This window comes from Bactrocera oleae, chromosome 4 (genome assembly GCF_042242935.1).
Source record: "Bactrocera oleae isolate idBacOlea1 chromosome 4, idBacOlea1, whole genome shotgun sequence".
NCBI lineage: Eukaryota > Metazoa > Arthropoda > Insecta > Diptera > Tephritidae > Bactrocera > Bactrocera oleae.
This window is the reverse complement of record NC_091538.1, coordinates 53966538-53991620: the sequence shown is the minus strand read 5'-3', so window position 1 is coordinate 53991620 and position 25083 is coordinate 53966538. Positions and strand designations below refer to the sequence as shown.

The following is a 25083-nucleotide window of genomic DNA, read 5'->3' as shown; positions in this document are numbered from 1 at the left end:
TGTTAAAAATTAGTTTTTAAATTTTTAATCACGATTTTGGGATTAAAAAAACTTTTATTTTTTTAATTCAAGATGTTGGAGATTAAACATTGAAATTATTATTTTTTCAATTAAATGGACCCAAAACAATTGTAATTCTAAAAGAAACTATTTATTGTAGTCTTAATTATACGCTTGAGATTAACATTTTTCCGTATTTGGTGTTACAAAATAAAAAAAAATATTAATTCAAATGATAAATGAAATAATTTTTTAGTGCATAATTTGCAACCCTACCTGATGCCAAATGTTACTTATACGCCATGTTCCGATTAACATATCCTTCAGCGCTAACTGAGGTTACTCATACGCCGCGTATTTATTAAATATTATATTTGGCATGGAATATTTTTTTGTGAACTCCTAGCATATATTAAATAGGTTCCGAATAAAATAAGCTTTATCAAAATGTATGCCAATAATTATTTAAAATTCTTAACGCTTTAGCGACTTCTCAGACAAAAAAAATAATAATTTTTCCGACATGCGTTCAATTATTCTTAAAAATTGTTTCTTGTTGTTCTGTCTATCTGTATATGCGAACGAATCCCTTAGTTTTTGAAATATCGATCACCTTCCACCAAAAATCTCTCACACACCTATCATCGTAGTTTATTTTTGTTTTTATAAATTTCAAAATTCACTGACTTACACAAACATTTCTGTGTGTTGGTGCCTTCACCACAAGTCCGCAACAAAAAACAATTAAAAATAGCAAGCTATCAATTTGCGAGTAAAATATAAAAATAACGGGAAAGTAAATGTCAAAAAAAGTGTATGGGACGGGGGAGTTGCGCTCGGCGTTATTATACTTGCAATATTAACCCGTCAATGACACCAGAAAAAAATTATTACAAATGCATTTTGATTGATTGATTGATCTTCCCACTCACACATATGTCAACAAGTATGATTATGTTTACAATCAATTTTATCATTAATTTGTATTTGCCAATGTTAGTGACAACCAGTTTGACGTGTAAATAAGTCGGCTTCCCGTTATAATCGAAAAAATTCGTTAACTACATTGGAAACTAATATGACGTAAGCTAAGCAACAAATCAGACAACTAAAATAAATGTGCAATGAATGACACTTGTCACATTAGGATGTGCGCTAATACCCAAGTTGCTCCTGAAATTTCACTTTTTGCTCTAAAAAAATGTTCAAACATAAACAAGCTCTTTATTTTCAATTTAAATCTTACCTAAATCATGTAATTTTTCACAGTGCTTTTAAATGGGATTCCAAAAAATTCTTTATATCCAAAATTAATAAGACTACTTTGAGAATAGAATATTCTAATAGAAAATTTTCCGCCTTATAAAACAGGTTTTCATAATTTTTTCTTAAAAATATTGCTTTAAAAGTTATACACAGTTAAACTTATGCCTCAAATATTCATACAGTACACCATGTCATGTGAGCAACACATAATGTATTTATAAACATACTTGTAGTATCAATGCTCAGTACATTTGATGCATCATTTTAGTTGCGTATAATTTTTTTTTTATGAAAAATATATATAAGATATATTGGATAATGGAATATCACTATATGATTTAGGCACGGTTTAAATTGAAAATTAATATCTTATATACTTTTTTTAGGGTAAATGCTAAAAGTTCAGGAAATGTTTGCAAAAAGAACAAAAAAAAAAACTGGAAAACAACGAACATTATATATAAAATATGTAAAGTATTGACTGAAAAAACAGTATTGAGTAGATTAGTTAGAGTGACAGGTGATAGTTGCTGATTGACAGCTGACAGTTGGGTAATCGATTTCTCTTTGATATCAATCATGCATGATTTTTAGCCGATTTAAAGATTCAACGATTCATATGTCAATTAAATGAAGTATTCTGTACACAGTTTAACCTTTTGAAGATAAGAAACGCACATTGAATTCCGAAAAACAATGCTTTTATGTTGTTTTCTCCTTAAAGAGATTGATTAAACTGTAAGCTAAAGTCTTAAGTTGCAATGAGTCGACAATGCTTCCATGAGCTAAGAAGACTTAACTGAATTGTAAGGGTGCTTAGATGTATATCCAGTAAAACTACACTCCGTTCTATACAAACTCAAACCCTCTTAAACATAAGTTACTTTTAGGTTATAAGTGAAAGAGGTTAATCCGTCTTAATATTTGTATACTTATATGAGTTAGGAGACAGAAAGCTGTTATGTTTTGAGTTTATAGCAGTCTCAGACTATATTTTGGTCAAATAAAGTTTGTTAGGTTTTCAACATTTACAGAGTGGTTTATATGGCTCTTATGTACTGTGGCAGCGTATGACATATTTCGGTGCATACATGATAATCAGAAGCACAGTTTTCTTCAGTATGTGGTTACTTTCCTCAGCATGATTATAATACGGCTTTCTACGGGATCTGCCAGACTTTTTTCACAGTAAATTTGAGTGTTTTCGGTTCAGATGCACAGCAAAAATAAAATCCTAGTTAAGTAGATCAATGTATGATTTCAATATTCTTATTCTTAAATATAGAAACATATTTATTTAACTCTCTCTTCCTTTTCATGTCATAAATTGCTGCTGTCAAAGGATATCCCCATTGTAATCGCTGGTAATAAATCGGATTTGACTGGAAATCACAGACTAGGTCTACTGCCAATTGCCACGATTAAGGTGAGTTCAATTAATCCTAAAATTATTTAGGTGCATTAATCTATGTGTGTATTTCGGTTTGTTGTGTATTACGAAGATATGTTAGATATTTTTCCGGCTTAATTGTGAAAATATTTTGGTAATAAATCTCTGCGTCTCTTTGTTGATGTACCCGAAACGGCTTCCCTGTACTGTGCATACAAAAACACGTACTATTATGTATACATTTGTATGCACGTTTAGATAAGATAAAATATCTGTTTATTTGAACATAACGGTTGTGAACAAGAGCATGCAGATTTTCAATTGAATTATGCATAAATGAGATCTGATTCTAGATTTCACATCATACAGGTAAATCATTTCTTTAGACCTATCGGTTCACCTACTCATCCGAATGTTATGCCTATACAAAAAGTAGTTTATGTCATAATAGATATAATCTCAAATATATACTAAAATATTTCGTTGCTTAACGAGTCAGCTGCTGCGAATCAATCGTTTATACTGCTTCTTAAGTCAAAGCACATCAAAAGATACTATCCCAGTCAAACCTAACATAACCATTTATACCAAGAACTGTGCATACGAGTTAAATTAACTATGTATATATTACTTATATTAGAGGGTCGATTTTTTTTCGAATTTTAATCAGTTTGTTTACCCAGACTGTCAACATCTTTTAATTTTCGTTTGTTCTTTGCTCAGATTGTTGCCTTCTAACTAAAAAAAAAAGTGCAGAATTCAGAACTTCAGCAGATGTTTATATGGAATATAGTTTGTATACTTTCGCAACATGTTGCACTAAGTATAATAATTTTTTTCACCTATTGGTTAGTTGTATCACCTAAAACCAATCGAGATAGATATGGAAGTATATATATCTAAATGATCAGGCATATGGTACTTGGCACACAAGGGAGGGACCATTGCCACATGTACAAAAACAACATACGCAAAGTCATGGCAACTAGAATGTTTTCATACAAAGATTTTTATTATAAGTATATTTCCATTTTTTTGCGATATTTAATAAACTTTATGTATATCCTTAAAGTAGAATATCTCTCCAACTCAGTTAAAGCGTTAATTGAAACAATGAGACCTTTACAAGGTCTTACATGCCTGATCCTAGAATATAAAACAAACGTATCACTATCCTAGTTTTCTTACATTTCAAGCATGCAAATATACGTGAGAGTCCGCTAATTAAACAATTTATATAATGATTATATTTCATGACGATTTTATGTAAATTTAATTAACAATCTGAAAAAAATTTTATGAAAATTTGCTAGTCAAGGAGAGAAAAATAACTACAGTCAATCAAATGGTGTGTGTGTTTGTGAAGGGGAAGCGAGGGCCCGATGTAGTAACAGCTGTTGACATGAACCGCAGTTAATCGGATTTCTGTGTGCACACATTTCTCGGTTGGTAGGTAACGGTGTCGCCGCCAACAACAGTTGTGACTGCGACTGTGAAATCAACGCAATCAGTGCAAGTACTTGCAACACAGCGCGACGTCAAACGAAGTAATGCAATGTAATGTTGTAATTATTGCAGCAAATTGAAAATGGCGGTTTCCACTACGCGACACACCCTCAATTCATTTCCTTTCACCCACTCCCCTCTTTGTTTTCTCCTTAGCGGGTGCGCAGCTGTTTTCCAAATACCAAACAACATGCAAAACCAGTTCAACAACAAAAACAGAAAACAAAAGTAAAAGCAAACAAACAGCTAAGCTGCAACTGTGACCGTTTAAATATGGTAAAAACAATGTGGAATAAAATTAAAATGCAAACAAAGTGGCGGCTAAAAAATGAAACAGTGCAGCGGAGTTGCACACATACTCTTACACAGGCAAACGCTGGAAATGTGCGGTTGAAGAAATCATGTAACCAAACAACCGCAAAAGGCATTAGTGTGATGGTGAAGTAAAAGCTGTTGTTGTTGCGGTATATGCAGCGCTACAGTTGGGATGTAATAGGGGAAATGCACTCCAAATGGAAATTTATAAGATCAACAGGAAACCATTTAAACAATAAAGTTGGATTTTGAAGCTAGATTGCAAATAGAAGGACATGAGTGTTTGCTCGGCAGTAAACATCTTGAAATATAAGTTGATAAATGAATGAAAGAAGTATATTGTCTTTAGTAAGAAGCTACATTCTGAACTGAAAACCATATTAACTTGTGTCAACTATTTATCATATCTTCAAACAATTTTCTACAAACGACCTCGGAGCGACCTTTTTAATTCCATCGAACTAAAATTACTACAAGGAGTTATATCAGTTGAATTTGGCGTAATTGTTGCATGGAATTTGCTTTATTGTTCAAAAAATTTCGAATAATGTGGAATAACAATGAATCCAAATGTCTTGATGCAAAAAACCATTAGTTGTTGATACACAAATCCAACCTTTTCGGACCAGTTGATTGACCATAACGTCTTGGCCAAATGAGATGCTTAACCCCACTACCTCTTTCATGATCTAGTCATCACACCATTCTACGCATAGAAATATCAAAATTTGTTATAAAAATGTTTTAAGAACAAATATACATATATCTTTAAATTGTGCTATGCATCTTTTAGTTTTGGAAACAGGAAAAGTTAACGGGTGATAAATCTTTTAAATAAGATAATAAATCACTGATTTGAATTTACTGCTTATTAGCTGGCGTCTTCATTCTCCACTGACATCGAATTTGCATTAGAACATGTTGCAACTCTCTATTAGCCGAATTGTGTGGCTTTTCTTAGGCCTTATAAGTGTTTATAGAAATATCTCGTAGCTTTATTCAATCTTGTGTAGTTTTCAGGAACTGATTTTTAAATATAAATAAAAATATATTTCATGGCAAATTGGGATCTCAAAAGATGCAATACAATCCCTTTAAGCTTAATTATATAATTTCTATATTTATATCTCTTCATTGTATTTGTATTCTCAAAATAGAATTTATGAAATTATTTTAAATTCTGCTCGAATTGAACCCAAAACTTTTAATTCCATTATCTAAACACATATGTGAAATGTATCCTGTGCAGATTTTGTAAAATACACATATCTAACTCACAGTTAAATGCTCAAACAATTAAGTACAACAAAAGCTACAAAAATAGATGTTCGCATTCGAATACATTTGAATGGAACAAGCATATTTTTAGGCACCGTGGTGGCACTATGACTCATACACACACGAATTCTAACACAATAAAAATTTTTTTTATATGAATCTTTGAGCTACCTCAGCTGCCGCTGGTGGTGTCAGCACTACCTGCTCTCTCTTATGTGCCTCCTCTTGTTTGCCTACCTTTCGATGCTTATCTCCAAGAAAGCAGCACTTTGGGTATTTTTTCCGCGCTAACTCCAGTGATTTTGCATTTGCCCTGGTATTTTTATACTTTACTTTTGGTGTCATTAACAGTGACAAATTGTCCTTGACAGCGTGTGAGCGTTACTTTTAACCACAGCTAGCATAATGTCATATGTTTCTCATGTTGCATGCTTATCCACAGATTTGGACATAGTATATTATATTTTTTTCTTCACTTTCATAAAACGAAAATATTTGAGCTTTTGTTTTAAAAATGTTTTTTGAGGCTTATAGGCAATGACGCAATGTAATTCTTTGTATGGCAATTTGTCGAACAAATTTGAAAATTTCAGGTAAAATTTTAAAAAATTTGTTTCCCGGCTTCAATTGGATATCGTCCCTTTTACAAGAGATGCATTTTGCCAAGTACATAAACTCTTTCATTCATTCATTTTGATTATCCTCACATTTTGCTCAAAATCTGAAATCAAATTTATAATACAGTTATCTTAGTCTTCATTTACAGTTACTTCTGTGGGCATGTTACGTTTTGATATTTTTAGTGTGGCATAAACTAAGTCAATTTAACCACTCGCGGCGTCCATTTAAGTATATATGAATGTGTGTGTTTATTTACCGTTGCAATATTAGTGGCTTATTGCAGTGTCCGCAGATAAAAAATGAAATTGATATGAGAATAATAAAAATTGCAAGCAAAACAATAACGGCAAATTGCAATGCGCTAACAGCTCCCACAGGGACATGAAGTCAGCATGTATGAGTGCTTTGTATACACATGTCTATATACATGTATCCTTTAGCCGCTGATAACAGATTTCTACGTGACTTGGTTATATTTACATTTCACATAGCCAAACGTTACATTTTTTTTTGGTTTCAATATATATAGAAGGTGGTCCTCAGGCCAGCTATATCTGTATTTTCTCAGTGAGCAAATATTTCGTTAAAGAAGCTGTATAGGGTTTCCGAAGACCACTTGGCGAATTAATGCCCTCTTCTATCATCGTCAACGAATTTGGGTGGACAACTTAAAAAAGATGGTTTAGAGCAGTTCGTAACTTTTCGGTTCACGTTAGAACTATCAAACATTATTCCGTTATTTTGGGTTTCAAAACATATATCATATCTTAATATTGAAGTTCCAACCCTGATATTTATACCAAGATTCCAGTTCTCAATACTCGCTTGACCATAGTCCTCGATTGTCCATAATCAGCATACGCTTTATCTATGTTAAGTACTTTTTAAAAGCAGATAACTATAACTCAAAGTTTTAGTATGTTTTTATAAAGATATAATATAGTTCCAATATAGTCTTTATTACTCATCCAGCGGTATCCAACCGTCTATTACAAATTGTCGGTGGTAACCTTGAACTAGCCTAAAGCTTTACAAGGTTGGATGAGCTTTTGAAAAGCTTGTAGATATCCAACAGCTACTGTGTCTGAGTTCGAAATTGCTCTCACTTCAGTCAAGAATTCACTTAGTTAAAAAACAAAATGTAGCACCCTGCATTTATGTGGTATTTAAATGGATTTTTTCACGTCACGGGCAACACGTGGGTCAACAACAACTGAATCGCATACTTTTCAAAAAGCAGATAACTATAACTCAAAGTTTTAGTATGTTTTTATAAAGATATAATATAGTTCCAATATAGTCTTTATTACTCATCCAGCGGTATCCAACCGTCTATTACAAATTGTCGGTGGTAACCTTGAACTAGCCTAAAGCTTTACAAGGTTGGATGAGCTTTTGAAAAGCTTGTAGATATCCAACAGCTACTGTGTCTGAGTTCGAAATTGCTCTCACTTCAGTCAAGAATTCACTTAGTTAAAAAACAAAATGTAGCACCCTGCATTTATGTGGTATTTAAATGGATTTTTTCACGTCACGGGCAACACGTGGGTCAACAACAACTGAATCGCATACTTTTCAAAAAACACACACATATTTTTAAATAACGGTAAATACATGCAATAGCTCCATTGCAATCTAGCACACAGCATAACGGTGTGCATGTGGCAAATTTACGATATATTTTCGGCTTGCAAAGCGCCGCTTACAAACGAGCGCTTTGCGTGCAGCGAGCAAACAATATGTTCTTGCATATTAAGACGTGCGTGTATGTGAGAGTGTGTATGCGCTTGTTGCAGGTATTTGTATGCGGCGGCGATGGCGATCATGTTACATAAATAAATAAAAATCCGCATGCAGACAGCGGTAAAACGGCATTAGGCACTGATAATGGCAAATACGGCAGCACACATAAATGTATACTTGTATGGCAGCTAACCAAATCTAAATCACAGCTAATTCACAGCCCAAGTATAATATTATCATCAATTAGTGACTTGCATGCGCATTGTGTCACGTGCCACATGCGATTTTATTTTACCGTTACATACCGTCCTCCACATTTGTAAAGCATGTAGCATTATACAACGGTACCAGTAAGTTTCGGCACTTATTTATCTTAATAGCGACTCACTGTCTCCAGAATATTAAACTTAGTAGGTGTTGAAATTTAAGAAGACACCAAAACATACCCGTTGTCAAAGGAAATTTTAACCCAGCAAACTAACGAACTGGTTAAAAAAAATTATTAATTTTTTTATACAAAAATAACCGAACGACCTTAACCCTTGTAACAGTTGGTAGATTAAAAAATCGCTTACGCAGCATACCAACACACACACAATATCGTTTTATTCTTTCACACTCGTATTTTGTCTGGTGAAGCATACTTTTTGGCGTAAAAGCGCTGTAAATTGCACCATCCCTATTTGACACATTGTTGCTGACATGTTAAAAACGCAAAGACGCATTTTCAATAAAAAAACAAAAAATTACAACTAAAGACCCCAAAAACAACAACACACACACGAGCACACTAACTAATAAGAACGCAATTCAGTTATAATAAAACAAAAAAAAAAAATGTTTCAGCGTGTACTTTTACGTGTGGAAAATATGAAAAATGCCAATTTGTACGAAATTCAATCAAAAACTTTCATTCGTTTTTTTGCATTTCATTTCATACACGCTTTTTGCGCCGCACGCTCAACGTGAGTGAGCAGCGTCAAAATATTAATTGGATTGGCAATTTTGAGAGCTTTTAAAACACCACTGAGCTCTATTGTTATATTTATTTTGCCGAAAAACTAGTGCATTGGGTTAAAAAAGTCTCGCTCGATACTACTTAGCAACAGGAGACCTAAAATTTGTTTAATAGCTTTCATTGTCGTGCTTTTTTATGTTTTTATTTGAACATTGTTTGATTTATAGAATAGTTTTTATCGCTTAGCGCTCTTATATAGTGCATTCTTTTTATTTATTTTTCTGTACTTGGAATCTAATGATGATTCTAACTGTTTACGATATTGATGGCTACATAAATCTATCCTAAGCCTTAACCTATTTTTATTAAAACTTGTGACCAAAGTGAATGGTCAGTCTGTTTCGGCGACCATGCTCACAAACGTATTGTAATTAATTATAGATAAAATACAAAATGATTCTAAATAAGAGCAAAGAAATTTATGCTGATATTAGAACCCGTCTACTTTATTGTGCATACTTACCTTGAGTTGGTAAAAATTTCAACAATATTTTGGGATTTATAAAATATAAACTTTATATTGTTATATTATATTATATTGTTTTATTTATATTGGGTTCTTAAGAGTTTACAATAGCCGTACGATTTTTCAAAAGTTTTTTTCCTCTTAGGTTTCTTATCTCTATAAAATAATGATATTTTCAAGCCCTGTTTATTAAATTTTCTATGCATAAATATAACCTATTCATTTGTCCTAAATCTCATAACTTTGTGTTGCTAATTTGCACTTGAAAACCGTGAATTATCTTATTGGAAAACCTGATAGATGAGAACGCAAATAACAATCGACTATTTTTTTCCAAATAAAGTCCAATTCGTATCTATACAGGATCTCATAATAATTTATTCAACAAAATTTATTCTCTCTTTCGTAACCTCTGTGTTTCACATGCCCTGCACAGGAGACTATCTGCTTCCATACCTTTTTGCATTATACTTGCAATATCCTCTCACCAAAGCCTTAGTTTACATCTAATTATCACCGTCCAAATGAAACGACCGACTGCAAGAATTAAAAAAACTTCAATCGGAGCTGGATAATACCTGGAGTTTGGGCGTTCTCTAACAGATAAATCTTGTACAAACCGTAAACGTAACGTGACGCTCATATATTCCTCTTCAAGTGCTATGAACTCAAAAAATTCCCCATATTACCTAGTTATTTCGTCCCTTCTACTAGTAAGAAATTGAAGTTTTCATCGTTGTTAGATGCAGAAATCGAGCTGTTTCTACGTTAGACCACATTGAAGATTGTGTTCGTTAAGTATGTTTAAGAAGTGTTTCATATTTTGGATATGATGCTACTTTAAGCAAGTATCTACTGGGAGACCCAACACCACTAGGATCGGTGAGATTGTACTTAGGTGCAACCTCTCGCTTTTCTTGAAACTAGTATCTATAGCTTTCAGTATTTTCTCTATTCGTTTTGGTTATCTTTAAGGCTAAACAGTTGCATTTTTATATTGTAAGAAATACAAATTATTTCTAAGGATACTTATTGAAACAGGAAAGACTATCCAAAGAATCGGGGTTATAATTATAAGTTACAGATCGCTGCTGAAAAGTTAACTGAGTTTGAAGTATTAGTTTACGAATATCGATAAGATCCTTTCATGAAATCATTGCAACCGCACAATGTACTTACTTTTAAAATACTAACACTTCCGTCCACACAGCTCACGGTCCAGTCATAGTTAACTACTAACCTGTGTTCTTTTGCGAAAAGTCATGTTGTCTGTTCGGAACAAATATTTATCGTACACATCTGGCCAATCGATAATCTGTGTGCCAAACCATAAGGTGCACGAACACTTGTAGACATTACACCCATCTATTTGCCATTTATTTTTAATGCATCGTTGAACTTTTGCTGCAAGCGCGCGCTGGCGAGAGGAAATACAACTTGACAACTGGTAAATTCTGTGCAAATAGACACCACATCAACCAACACATACGGACACTCGCATTTGTAAATATTTGCTGAGTTTGTAGTTGTTGTTGGGAATTCCTGCATAGCTACAATTGGCGTGCCAAACAACAACAACAATATATGCCTGTAGTGCAACCGAAAGTTTTAAAGTCCACATATACATCTATCAGCGTTACAACCAACGGCTAGCAACACAGCAGCAGCGGCGTGGAGGCAACTTTGTGACACAATGCTGGACGGACTTGCCGTTGCTGCTGCAGCATTGCATTGTCGGCAACTTTGTAGGTTTCTTGCATAGTTGGCATGAGTTATACGCCTTCAGCAAACTGGCACGCATACAAGTACATATGCAGTAGAGTCCATATTAATTACTTACCGTCGATACACGTAGAACTTTGAGTTCGTAAAAAATAAAATTGTTGACATATTTTCAGTGCATGTTGGATATTTTCGTGTAAAAATTGAATTTATGCCGAGTACACAGAAGCAAATAAACAACTAATGAAATTTTCAAATGTTAATTACATATTGATGTTAATTACATATTGATGGCTGGCGAATTTTAGCGCTCAGTAAACGACTAAATAGCATTGTGCTTCTACTTATGGTAGCTTAGAATAGAGTTAGAAAATTCAGCTGACAGAATGTAAGACAGAGATACTGGCAAGTAAATAAGTAAAGTTTAAAACGCATCACTTTTTTATCTCGAGAAGACCTACAAAGTTCTTCAATTTTAAAATGAGTACCTATATATATATGTATATCGACAATTTTGGTGCGTTTTCTTCATAAAATCTATACAATCAGAAACCAGATGATGTGATATAGATATATATATGCATATATATAGAAATAGCTGTATAGTTACCGCAATCGGGTTCTTTCTTATTTTTTGTTCTCGGCAGTTATACCACTCTTAGAAATTTTTCTTGTAATGCCATACGCATAATTTAGAACTGTATCTTTTACTCAGTTTTTCGCCATTTATTCCAATTCTTATTCTTAGGAGTCTCCGCTCATTAACTTCAAATTTTTAGACAAAGAATCTTTGAGATTAATATTAAGACTTCGTTAAGGGTATAAGACATTTTACCTGATTACAAATTGAAGTTAATTTAGTTTATATTTTTCAACAAGAATAAAACAACAAAGCTGCGTAGATTTGACTCATTCTGCATGCTCATCTCAATTATATTGAATATAATATAATATTATTGAATTCTGTATTAAGAATTCTGTCTTAAGAATTTTCTGTTATTAAAAATCTCATTTATAGCAGCTGCTCATATTTCCGGAGTGGTAATTGAGCAAAGTTCATTATTTTAAATATATTTAATGAGTTTGCTACTAAAATAACGTAACTTTTTCATATAGATTTGGCACTTACATTTTTGTTGGTTATTTATCCGAACTTCTGATTTTTTATTTCGTGTGAGTGTTTATACTATCTGAGGATTCTAGTGGCCTTCCTTCGGCTGATTCGTTTTATGAGCTAATTTTCTATACCCGAAATAGATCAGATATTTATATTATTTTATTTGATGGTCTCTCACTTTAAAACTAGAAATATTTTTAGATAGATAAATATCCTATATATGTATGTTTGTGCCTCCCCAAACATTTCGCTGTTATTTGCTGCCTTAAGTAGACCCTACTTGACAATTTAGCAAGCTGTAAGAGTTATTTTCTAATAGCATTAAACAGTCACTTAAGTACTCAAATCATTGCCGATGATTGCATCAATATTTTGGCATACCTCACCTTAAATGTAATTACCGAAAATATCGGAGTTAATTATCGAAACGAGAACGATAGAGCGTTGAAGTGGTAAAATTTGCACGTGTAGGCACTTATATAAGAGTATTATGACAAGAGGTATGCTAGAGTGCATGTAATAAGCATGTAATCTGGCTATTAGTGGTTTTAAGCAGCTGGTTGGCAGAAAAAGGCTCTTTAGAATTAAACTAATGCATATTTGTTGTGGATTTAACCTTCAGTACTTTATTACTGCATATGAAAATACAAATCCGTTTTAATTGTTATTAAAAATTTAATTCAAATGAATGCTATTCTAGATGAATTTACACTTTCTGAGCCGTTAAGCACAATTCTCACGCGAATATCAACAAGCTTAAATCGCGTGTGGCACAAACAAGCTATGAAGAAATAAAAACAAAACATAAAGTAAACAACTGATTTTAAATCCTTAAATATAACATAGAAGAAACACAGAAATAAGTACCGATGGTACCAGCTAAACTTTTGCCTGCCTATATCTATCAACAACAAAGGCAATCATTGTCAGTGAATGTATGAGCGTTTCCATAAGCGTTGCAGCTTTGTGCACTTTTGTTAATTTGCACTGGCCTGCTTTTAGGCCCACCAAATAACAATCGCTGGTGTTTAAATTGCCGGCTGACGAGTGTAGGCGGTAATGGCGGCACATACCTACCACATATATGTGTGCTTGCTATATAAATAATAAATATATATTTCAAATTTAGCAGACAGTATATTTAGCAACGCAATTAAAAATAACAGAACTTTCAGTGCAGAAGTAATACAATAAGTTAACGACCTTTTGTTGCAAATATATTTTTGGCTTTAATTTCTCTATTTGTTAATGAATTCCGCATGGTTTCCAAAGTTCTAATTTCTATCAGAAATTCTTCTGAAATTCGTCCCAATAATTGTGTAAGTCTAATATAGTATATTGTATATAAAATAAGACCGAAATGACAATATATAAAAGGATTTGATAAAGAAACCCTAAGAAGCTCCAAGTCCAAGGAGGGGATGAATCTGAATTCTGATTTATAACCAAGAAAAAGTAAATTGAAGAAGTCGGACGAGCGAACTCTGATTAATTACGGAGGTGGACAAATTCCGAAAATAATTGTTTCGAATTGATCATAATGATTTACGGAATTTATAAAGTCCGTCTTTGATTCAGATTTATGATTTTTAGATTTCATCAAAATGGTAAGCCGAATTTTAATACCTGCGTCGCAGAACTCCTTTGAAATCCTTTGGAATTAGTAGCTATATTCCACTTCATAACAACACTGGATTGTAACTTGAAAAATTTGCCAGGCCGTGCTAAATCGGGATCATGTTGTACAATTCTGCAGACCAATAACAGTTTGTAATGCAAACAAAATGTCTTTTGCCCTTACTTCTCATTAATTGTGAACTCCTTAGTGGATTATACCTCCTGCGGTCATACAAGTATCAACCAATTCGAGTTCCAAAAAAATTCCCTATCCAGAGGAAATATAGGATGTTCTAAGTATAATTAAACCTCTGTTTTTGGCGATTAATCAATTTAAATATTTTTTAATGCCAACAAAAACTCCACATTTTGCATTTTCTTTCTTTTCAAAAATTACTTTTTATATACTCTTCATGATTGCCTCCTGGAAAGCCTCATTTTTAATCAGTTGCAGAGTGAAAGTGCTGGAGTGCTCCGCCAAAGATGATCAAAACGTGACTGACCTATTCAAAACGTTGCTGTCTCTTCCGCGATTTCTGCCCGTCGGGAGCAATAATGACGGCACAAGTGGACTAAAGCGACGCTCTTTGGCATATGTTAGCGCATCGTCAAGTGGAAGTAAGTACACTCACAGCCAAATTTACACTGAAAAGAAACTTAGAGAGACACCAGAAGAGACGGTACTTGTAATAAGATAAGAAAAATGCTGAAAAAGGCAAAGATGCTCACTAAGCAAAAATTAAGTAAAATGAAATTCAATTGCAAATGGTACGCAATCTTGCTGAAATTCAAACGAGTTCGGTATCACATTGTCTACAAGCGACTCCTCAATTGCAACTATATGCTTTCTTCAAGTAATTATTCTACCTCTCACGCTCGGTGTAATGCGTGTCTTATTACATAGGATATATAGGCACACTTGCACCTTATTCTGTTCTCCTATTCTTCTGTTTTATATTGTGTCTGTCATCTGCTGATTATATTCCACTTTTGATAATTCGGCGTTGCTATAATAATGAAACTACAAATTCAGTTAAATTCTCACATTTCTGTTTCTCGAAATTTTTTTTATATTTTGATTATTATACTTAATTAAATTTATGTCGAAATTAAATAAAGAAAATATATTTCTACAATCACAAATCAGTATTTTCAACAATCCCTAAAAAATTAGTCTCAGACTTTTGTAAGCTCGAAACTTTATTGCGGAAACTAAATAGTTTGATTCGCAGAATGCTATAGCTTGCGGCCTTGTTGACCCTCTTGGTTATGTTAGTAAAACCTGCCCAACTCAATCACCAAAATTATACACAGATAGTTGCTTCCAGTACAGATAACTAATTATGATTTTCTCTTAATTCAAATTCTAAGCTTTATATGTCCAAGCACTTTTGCACACGTTTATTCTTTTAACAAAATTTGATTTTATTAACCAAACATTTTCCGTACAGATTACACATATTGCTCATTTTTGTGGTACAATTAGTCTTTTGTTACAGAAGAAACCACTGACGCAACTGATTGCGCAGACTACTTCGCATTTTTACTGTATTTATCCGCAATGAGCATTCTCTTGAAGTCTGAGAATAGGTAGACGTGGCTAAGAGTCTTTCGCATTCTAGAATAGTTGTATTGAAAAGCGGTTGATATTAGCATGCATGATAGAATAAGGTTTTTAATGGATTCTTAAAACTCGCACTAAATGTAACAAATACATCATTATTTAATATTATATAGAATCGGTACTCATGCAAAAAATTTTTAAAGTAAAAAATAAAATAAACAAGTAAGGAAGGGCTAAGTTCGGATGTAACCGAACATTTTATACTCTCGCAAAGTCAAATAGTATACTCGTTTGAGATTTCTTTGTGGATTGGCTGATATTTTCGGTAGAAGGTCAACTATAGGCACTGCGGTCCACATATTTAGTACTTAGGGGCTTAAACAGTTTTGGTTCGATTTAGACAATTTTTGGCCACAAGGTGGCATACTTTAATCGCATTATTCACGCAAAGTTTTATCCCGATACAGTCATTGTTGCCTGATTTGCATAGTGGAAAGTGAAAGAATCAGATGGAATTTAAAATGGTGTTATATGGGAAGTAGGCGTGGTTGTAGTCCAATTTCGCCCATTTTCGCACTGTGACATAGAAACATGAAAAGAACGTTATGCACCAAATTTGGTTGAAATCGGTTAAGCAGATCTCAAGATATGGGTTTTCACCTAAAAGTGGGCTGTGCCACGCCCACTGTCTAATTTTGAACGCGGTTCCTATAAAGTCATCTCATACCATCCCAGAGATAAAATTTAATGTCTCTGGCGTGTTTAGTGCTTGATTTATCGCGCTTTTAGTAGTTTTTAACAGTACCGTTATATGGGGAGTGGGCGGAGTTGCCACCCGATTTCAACTATTTTCACACCGTCAATAGAAGTGCTAAAAATATTTGCACTGATGATTTCCAGCGCTTAATTTCACTTTCATACATGGATCCTAAGTCTTCTCGTATTTTTCCTCGATGCGTCTGAGAAAACACAAAAAATTACAAGCACTTATATGATGGTTTCTCGTTATTTATATGCACAATTCTCAACATCAAGAGGCACCAAAAGGCCAGTGCAACGCAATCATTTACACCGTGCATTCGCCACCGTAGCTGCTATGCAATGGATCTCTGCTATTCGCAGCTTTTTTTTCTTTTTCTTTATATGAACGTGTGTCTGGGGCTGTGTGATTGTTAGAGTATTTGCAGACTTGCCTCACAAATTCAACCACACGCAGACACAGCAATGTGGCCCACGATAACGTTGACTTTGCAATTGGTACAAAGGTTGTTATAGAAGTTTCAGCTGCCACAAGAGTTCAGTGCGCCGTTACATTCGGCGGTTCTTAGTATTCATGCAACTTGGCTTTTTTTATACTTTTCCACCACCTGTCATGGTCATGGTTTAGCAGTTATCCCCCTTTCGCACTACGCTGCACTCTGAGGTGCCATTTTCCACCGCATTGCCTCGCGTTGATGCTAATTCTTCTTCTCCTGCCCATGACTTGACATGCAATTTCTTGTTCTTTCTGCTTTGGTTTATTGCAACACTTGTAACTTGCTATTCATTAATTGGTGTTTTACTCTGTGTGCCCCGTAAACTGAACAAACGCTCACGCAATCCACTAAAACTACGTGCAAACATATATAAGTATACCGTCCCGAGCATACAGTATAAGGGTGGTTTGATAAATCTCAACCAAATTTTGAGCAGTTTTCAAATTTCTATCAGTAGTTATTTATGCTTGAATACGCAGTGGAACGAAATTCCTCGGGGATATCTAGTTTTACTTTAACCATTCTCGTTTTATCCAACTGACACCTGGATCCAGCTAGACTTCAAGGTGAAAGTTAATTATTATTAACATACATTATATGGTAAATCCTTTATCTGGTGCTAGATATTTATGTACCAAATGAAAATCTTTGCATTCCAATCTATTGCCAGTGATTTCTGGCGCCTCTTAGACCAAATAATAGAACTAAACAATAATTTTTTGTTTATCATTTAAGCAGAACCGAAGAGCGCTAAATGATTTATGGACATGTTTATTATTGGAACTTGGCTTACTATCAAACATATTTGGAGATGTGTTGACAAAAAATAGTGATATAATAGCATCTCTGGAGAATCATAGAACCATTTAGCCGAGTCTTGAAAAAAAAGAATTTTTAGAGCCTAGTGTACGATTTTGTGGATAATTCTATGAATTTAACTCACCTATCTTTATACTATTATTTACCTCTGGATGAGAGTCTTCTCAAGCTCTGATTATTTCTCAGCAACTCATTCTCTCTCTTATCCTATCTTCAATAACGAACATTGTGGTGAATTATTCCGAAAGTGAACCCACATTTTTCATTTCCATCGGTGTTATGTTTTTAACGCCCTGTCTTCTTAAGCTGCCCTTGTATTCATACAAGTGATTCAAATATGCAATTATTTAGCAGTTACATAAAGTATTAGAGGGTTGCGCCACCACAATTCGGTTGCTGCAGGTTAGTCTTAATTTGTTGCCACAATGAGCGACATGCGACATGCCACAGACAAATGTTATTTTATTTATAACATTTTAAAATTTAAAAGAACATATACAACGAAACGAAAGCATCCAATTAAAAACATTAATGGCCGTTTTAATAAGTTAAAAATGGTTCCTAGAAGTCACACATTTTATAGGTAATTAACTTAAAGGACTGGTTTTGGTTAAATGCCATAATTTTGAAATGCTTACAACTATACCTGGACAAGTTTTAAAATGTTACTCATACGCCGTGCTGTTCACATACTATTTTATAATGAACTTTGATCCTTCCACAAATGCTTTGTAATTTTTTTATTTATTTTTATTATTATATTTATTTAATTTTTTATTTTTGAACATTTTTTCTGTTTTGTTTCTTAATATTCTTCAATTTTTCATGATCCTTATAATAGTGCAGCATCCAAAGCAAACTCATATTATCAGGTCTATCGTCGCTTTTAAGTTCAATCTTTGATATTTCATTCGAAAAAGACAGCCTTAACAAATACGGCATAGAAAACCTTCAGCCGTTAGAAGCCGGAAGGTTTGATGAATAGTGATCCTCTCGTCCTTTCAAATTCAGTAAAGAACGACGTTAAACCATTTTACCGATATTAACCTACAATGTCCTATTTTACTATCTAATAAGACGGTCTTAATGATTTGTTCCCAAGATTGTGGGGTCGGTCAGGTGAACGTAATCGTAAACAACATGGACTTCATCCTGCTCAAGAACTAACAACTCACCAGTATTCCCCAAAAATACCTGGAACTTGTTTTCTGCTGTTGCAATCACAATGCCATGCTGATGACTGCTCTGAGAGATGGTTTAGTATCTCGATTAACTTTTTTCAGTGTAACGAACTGCTTTTGTTGGTATGTCTTTTTGGTGTATAAGTTCTCAAATCTTTTTTCGCCATCAAGTCCATTTGTCTTGCATATTTTTATTATTTTTAAGTTTTAGCACTAAATATATATAAATATTTGACACTTGTCATAACCTCACAATTAAACACTATAAGATATATATAAATATATTTACTTATAATTATCCTTCTAGTTGCTACTATCACTCAACTTTAATTGCTCCCCATTACAATTTTTTCTCTTTTTTCCCCTTCAATAATTAAACCGTTTTTACTTTCAACTGAACGCAACACGCTCGCTCACTCGTTCGCTGGTTGTTTGACTCGCTGACAAAAAGTTCGTTAAAAATTGCGTGCTACTGAGCGAGTTGTCCCGGGCACTGATATAATCGGCTTATTGACTAATAAGTAGCAACAACATGCAGAAGTTGTCATGTCAAACAACGCGCCCTTATAAGGGCATCTACAGTATCTAGCAATAGGGATGACAACTCGTACGGCCATGTTTGTTTACGGGTATGTGTCAAATTTTGTCACTGTGTTCAGTAATATTTGCCATTTTATCATGTTGATATGATGGCTTCTTTCGAAATGAGGCGGGAAATACCGTTATCATGAATAGCGAGCATTATAACAGAATATTCGATGACTTTTCTTTCCCTGAATTTGATGAAATCGACGCGGACGATCTCTATTTCCAACAAGATGCTGCGTCGCCTCATGCTTCACTTCTAAACATGGACACATTGCGTGATAAGTTTAGCGACAAGTTTATTTCGACAAAAGGCTCCTTCAAATAGCCGCTAAGATCATGCGATTCAGGCCCTCTAGATTACTTTCTCTGGGAGTGTTGTATTTAAAAACAAAGGTTTACGCCAATCAACCAGGAACCCTTGAGAAGCTTGAAAGCAACATTCCGTGCGTTATGGCCGAAACTCCAGCCAAAATCCTGCACCGGATCATTGAAAACTAGTATAAACGGGTGCAGCCATGCCGCCCATTTGACCGACATTTTGTTCAAATCTAAATAGCATAAAATTATCTGTATAACAAGAAAAAAAAACTGAATAAGATAGACTCTATATAATGGTAGCGATGTTGTCAATGGAGTAGCTGGGGTAGTGATTAAGTTGAAGAGCATATGCATGTGAGAATGTAATCAGCTTGAAGTAGCTGAAAAGGATGATAAAGTCTGAGAGATTGAAAGCAACTGATTGCTGTAATCAACTGCAACTCACTTATACACCAATATAGAGTTGGTTGGTCACTTGACCACAGGTGATTTCTTACTTTTCCCACGTGTATTTAATTGAAAATATTATATTCCTTTCGCCCTCACCACGGCAAGGAAAATGAGCTTAACTCGAATTAAAACATGTTAAATGAGAGGGCACGAATTCATTAAGAAGAAAAAAGTATCACAGGTCATACAAAAAGTTTAATAAAGCGCATAAATATATATACATATATATATTTGTTTATATCTATAAAGCTTATGTGTATATACACATATTAAATTATTCACTTGCGATCGTATAAATCATATTGCTTATCATATTTTGTCCCGCATTGCATCATAATAACAAAATATATATATATTTAATACTTATGTATGTACTTTAGAAATTGGTGAAATTTACTACCAGAAAAGTGATTTTGTTGTGGGAAAATTTTGCAATATATTTCAAATAGTTATTAAATAAATAATATTCCCTGATGTAGAGAGGAAAATATGCCCGGAAAAAATATGAAATTTAACATTCACTCATTTCAATAGGTAACTCATACGACCCGACAACCGGCGTACTGTGCGTGGTGGGGCGTATGAGTAACCTTTAGTCAATAACATCAAATTTTTCATTAAGGTATAATGTATTTACCGGCATTGTTTCTAGTTTTTCAAAGCTTTTAAAAACTAATACTAATTAAAATTTGCAAAACGCTTTTGTGGTTAATAAAAATATAAAAACTTCTTAATTTAACCTGAACTAAAATGTCAGCCTGCTTATACTTGTAGTCTGATTTTTTTTTCTTTAATTAATTCAAAATTCAATATTTTCGGCAAATAATATAAAACAGTAAAAAGTAACATTTTTAAAAACAAATTTATTATATAAAAAATTTATTTGTACAAGTGATTTTCGTACTTCCTTTTGAAATATTACATGAAAAATAATATAAACTTTTCGTTTCTGTAGGTATGAACTTCTTCACATATTACATATTTTGAGTATAATAAAATGGAGTGACTAAGTGCTTAAAATAATGGAAAAGCAAGTTAGGAATAGTTAAGTTCAAGCAGTGTATAAGTATATGCGGCTTAAGCAAGAAAAAGGAAATAATTTTTCTCGGCGGTTCGAGACTGGGAGAAGGTACATATCAATATCAATCTATATTGGGTACTAAGGCAAACACACTGACATACTTTTTTTAATACTTTCTAAATACTGACAGATAATACGATTCTTCATCAACCAGAGGAGTATTATTTTGAGTATATGGTGGCCAGCAGGATGTGTGGACCAATTCGTTTGATCCTTTGACAATAATATGTTTACGAGTTATAAAAGACGGTTTTTATTTATCTGGCTTTATGAGTTCTAAAAACTTTAATATTATTATTAATTTTTTAACAACGAACAGTTTTCTGTTATGTTGATCATGTTTATTATTTAATGACTTTTATCATTCTGATTCACATGCTTGGAAATCTCTTTCCATTATTATATAATATGTACTTACAAATGACTGTTATATATGCAAAGCTATAGTCTGATTACTTTGTTGTATGCTTGCTGATAACATGTAACAATTTACCTCGTTGCAGCGTTTCAGAAATGTAAAAAGCATTTAAAAAACTATACAGTATATACGAAAAGTACTGAAATCTCACATCCATTTTATTTGTAATGTGCTGCAAAAACACGTGACTGCGTTAATAAATGACTGGGAGGTCACAAGCGATAACCGCCAACAATAGCTTGAAATTATTATATATAATAATTTATAATTAAATTTTAATTAAACAAGAAATGAATCAAAGCGGCGTAAAACTCGGCATTTTTTATGACATACTTACATGGCGGCTGGCACATTATTGCTATTGTATTAAAACTTGTATTGTTTGTTGGTATTGTTGTAATTTCTTTTTTTGAGTTTTCTCTTTTTACTAAAGTAACCATTGCACTTTAATCACCACTTGCTCTTGCATTATTACCAACTCACAGACCGCATGTCTCTCCTCCTATATATCTCTGCATACCCGTCCATCTGTCTATCTGTCTGCCTACTTGTTTGTCCATTTCACTGACATGTGCTTACACTGTGATACAAAGAAATGTCAACAGCAAAACAAAGGGAAGCCTAAATGACCGACTGCTCGCCACTCGCATTCAAGTGCATTTCAAATGAAGACATACACATGTTAACATATTTGTGTATAGGAGGGAGTTTGTGCGTGCATGTGAATGATTTAAAGTTTTGTTTAATTAGCAGGCGGCGCCGCATTTATTTATACAACGTTTTTTACCAATATTACAATGAATTTTGGAGTTTTTTCTGACAGCGGCCCAGTACCAGTGCAAGCAACAGAGTACGCCAAATAGTATATAAAGCTTGATCAATTATCTGGTTAGAAAGCACCTACCTTACCATTGCTTTCAAGCCTGTGTCAAGCTCATTGCTTATATCATATCACCAATAGTCTCTTTTTGGCTTATCTAAGATTTATTAGCTCAAAGCACCTCCACTCTTAACTTCCCTTTCTGTCAATTTTGGCATTCTCTTCCTATATTACACTTGTTCTTTTAGTTGATTCTTTTTTTTGCTTCTTCTATTATATCTTTAAAAATATTAGCGATTCAGTAAATACCGACTTCTACAAAGAGTCCAAGAGGCAAGCAGTGTCTCCTCCTCGGCTCTCCTCGGCAATGTAACTGTCAATTCTTACGCTGCAATTGGTTGAACTCACGCTTGGCTGTTTGAATAATGGCCCAAATTTTGAGCTCTGCGATGTTCAGCGAATGCTATTTTAGTAAGTGAAGTAGGGGGGCGTTTAGCATTTTCTAGTTTGAGGCTAAATTGTATGTTATGCTTGGCTGAGGTCACGGTTTTGGTGGGTTATTTGATTTTGGAATATATTTCTTCTTGACTTTGATTCTTGTGTATTTAATTCGCCATTTTCATCATAGTTTTGTATGCCTTTTCCGTACATTGTTTTCCGTCAGCGCAAATGTTCAAGGCCTTTCGTGACTTTCGGTGTTTTTCAAGCATACTTTTGTAGTTCTTTCAACAACAACTTTGTTGTTGTGCCTGTACACACATATTTACATATATTTTTAAGTATTTATTTGTATACATTTACCTCTTTTATTTTCTCTCGCTGCTTTCAAATGCCACCAGCACGTACTTCCTTAGAAGTGGAAATATTCCTTTGTATCCTTTCCTGCGGTGTTTTTTGGTTTTGGTTTTTGTTATTTGTTTAATTTTTTGTGTTTTTCTTAATTCTATTTTTTAATTTACTATACTATTGTATGGTATTTCTGTTGCACGCCGCTGCATATTTCTACAATTATTTAATGATTTTGTTACAAAGTTGCCTCATTAAATTTAGTCCAAGTTGCAATCGAAATTCTGGGCATTTAGCCGTCGTTTACCATTTTTTACTTTGTTGGGACTTTTTTAGCAATTCTACATAATTTATTTTATCGTATTTAGCTTTTCCGTTATGAGCTCCAATTTCTTTTACTGTTTTCCTTATTTCTTAAGTACTTGTAATTAAAAAGTACTGGCAGAAAATAATGGAAACATTTAATCTTAGTTTTGAGGATGGTTGGTCTATTTTGAACCTTTTTGAGGAGCTTTTTCGCTGTGGGAAAACTCTTGGATAGTACTTCTTTATCTTGAGTGCAATAATAAACACTATTATTTGAATATATTTACTAAAAATATTAAAATTCTTAAAGACACATTGAAATTAAAATCGAAATTTTGCGCTTACAAACCATTTTAAAGACACGCAAGTATTACTTTTGTATATATATACATACATGCATACATATGTAAATGTGTTTTACACGCGAAAGGCGCCAAATATCGACGCAAAAACAACCATATGTGTGCGTTACTCCCCCTCTCCTCAGAGCTTAAATGTTTCCACGAATGGCTAAATCAGAGTTTATGCTGAAAATCTAATAACACACATACACTAGCACAGACAAAAGTGTTGAAAGAGAATGCTGCATGATAAAATCGTTAAATAACATGTATTTTTATATTTGTGTAGGTATGTGTGTGTTCACTGTGTTGAGAAGTTTATAAATTTTGTGGGAGCCAGTTTCGGTACGTGTTTGCATACATAGCCGTTTTATAATGCTTATGTCAAGAGCACACCAGTACATGCACTTCTTCCTTTGCACTTCTATATTTGTATGTATAAATATGTGCTTGTTTATTAGTATAAATCTTCCTGAAAATGCGTCACATGCAACGCTGAGTTTAGATCAAGTCCTCAGTCAAGTGAATTCCTTTCACTGCCTAAAAAAATGCTAATAGTTTTCCCAAAAAATTTAAAAACACAAGTATAAAGGAAGTGGTGCTAAAATTAATAGATTAAGGTTGAACACTAAGGCGTTATACAATTTACTGCTCTTTTGAAAAATGGCTTAACCGCAATTTTAAGGCACACCAGGCTCATATAGCGTGTCTTTGTTTGTGTACAAGGGTATAAAGTAGATGAATCTCTAACCTTTTTATAAACATTTTATAAAGTTAGAATTTTCTTTATCATAGAAAAATGTTTTCATATAACATATTCCTATAAATAAGAAACGGGTGATTCAATTAGAAGTACCTTTTGCAATAGCCTTTTTTTGATAGATTACTCGTGTCATATTATTTTGGTTAAGTATTGTTTGGCATTTCATCATGTAAAGACTTAAACCTAAATAACGTTTACAAATCGTTATACTTTATTACGAAGCTTCACGTTCCGTAAAGAATGTTTTTCGCGCGCTTCGCTCAACTTATGGTCAACATAATCGGGCTACTGAGTGTACTCTTCGCAATACCATCACCCATCTTTAGACCCAGC

The 25083-nt window shown here is 33.6% G+C and overlaps 1 long non-coding RNA gene and 1 other non-coding gene across 2 annotated transcripts in view; one reads left to right on the top strand and one right to left on the bottom strand.

Moving 5' to 3' along the window:
- LOC106619117 (uncharacterized) overlaps window positions 1–25083 on the top strand; it is a 42752-nt gene that overhangs the window by 9174 nt on the left and 8495 nt on the right. Inside the window, exons 2-3 of the transcript XR_011396038.1 lie at window positions 2552–2692; window positions 14514–14677. This is a non-coding gene — a transcript (uncharacterized protein). The remainder of the gene's footprint in view (window positions 1–2551; window positions 2693–14513; window positions 14678–25083) is intronic.
- LOC118681006 (uncharacterized) lies at window positions 23183–23708 on the bottom strand. The gene is made up of 2 exons (XR_011396141.1): window positions 23356–23708; window positions 23183–23303 (listed from the first exon to the last, which is right to left on the bottom strand). It is a non-coding gene; the product is annotated as an uncharacterized lncRNA (long non-coding RNA).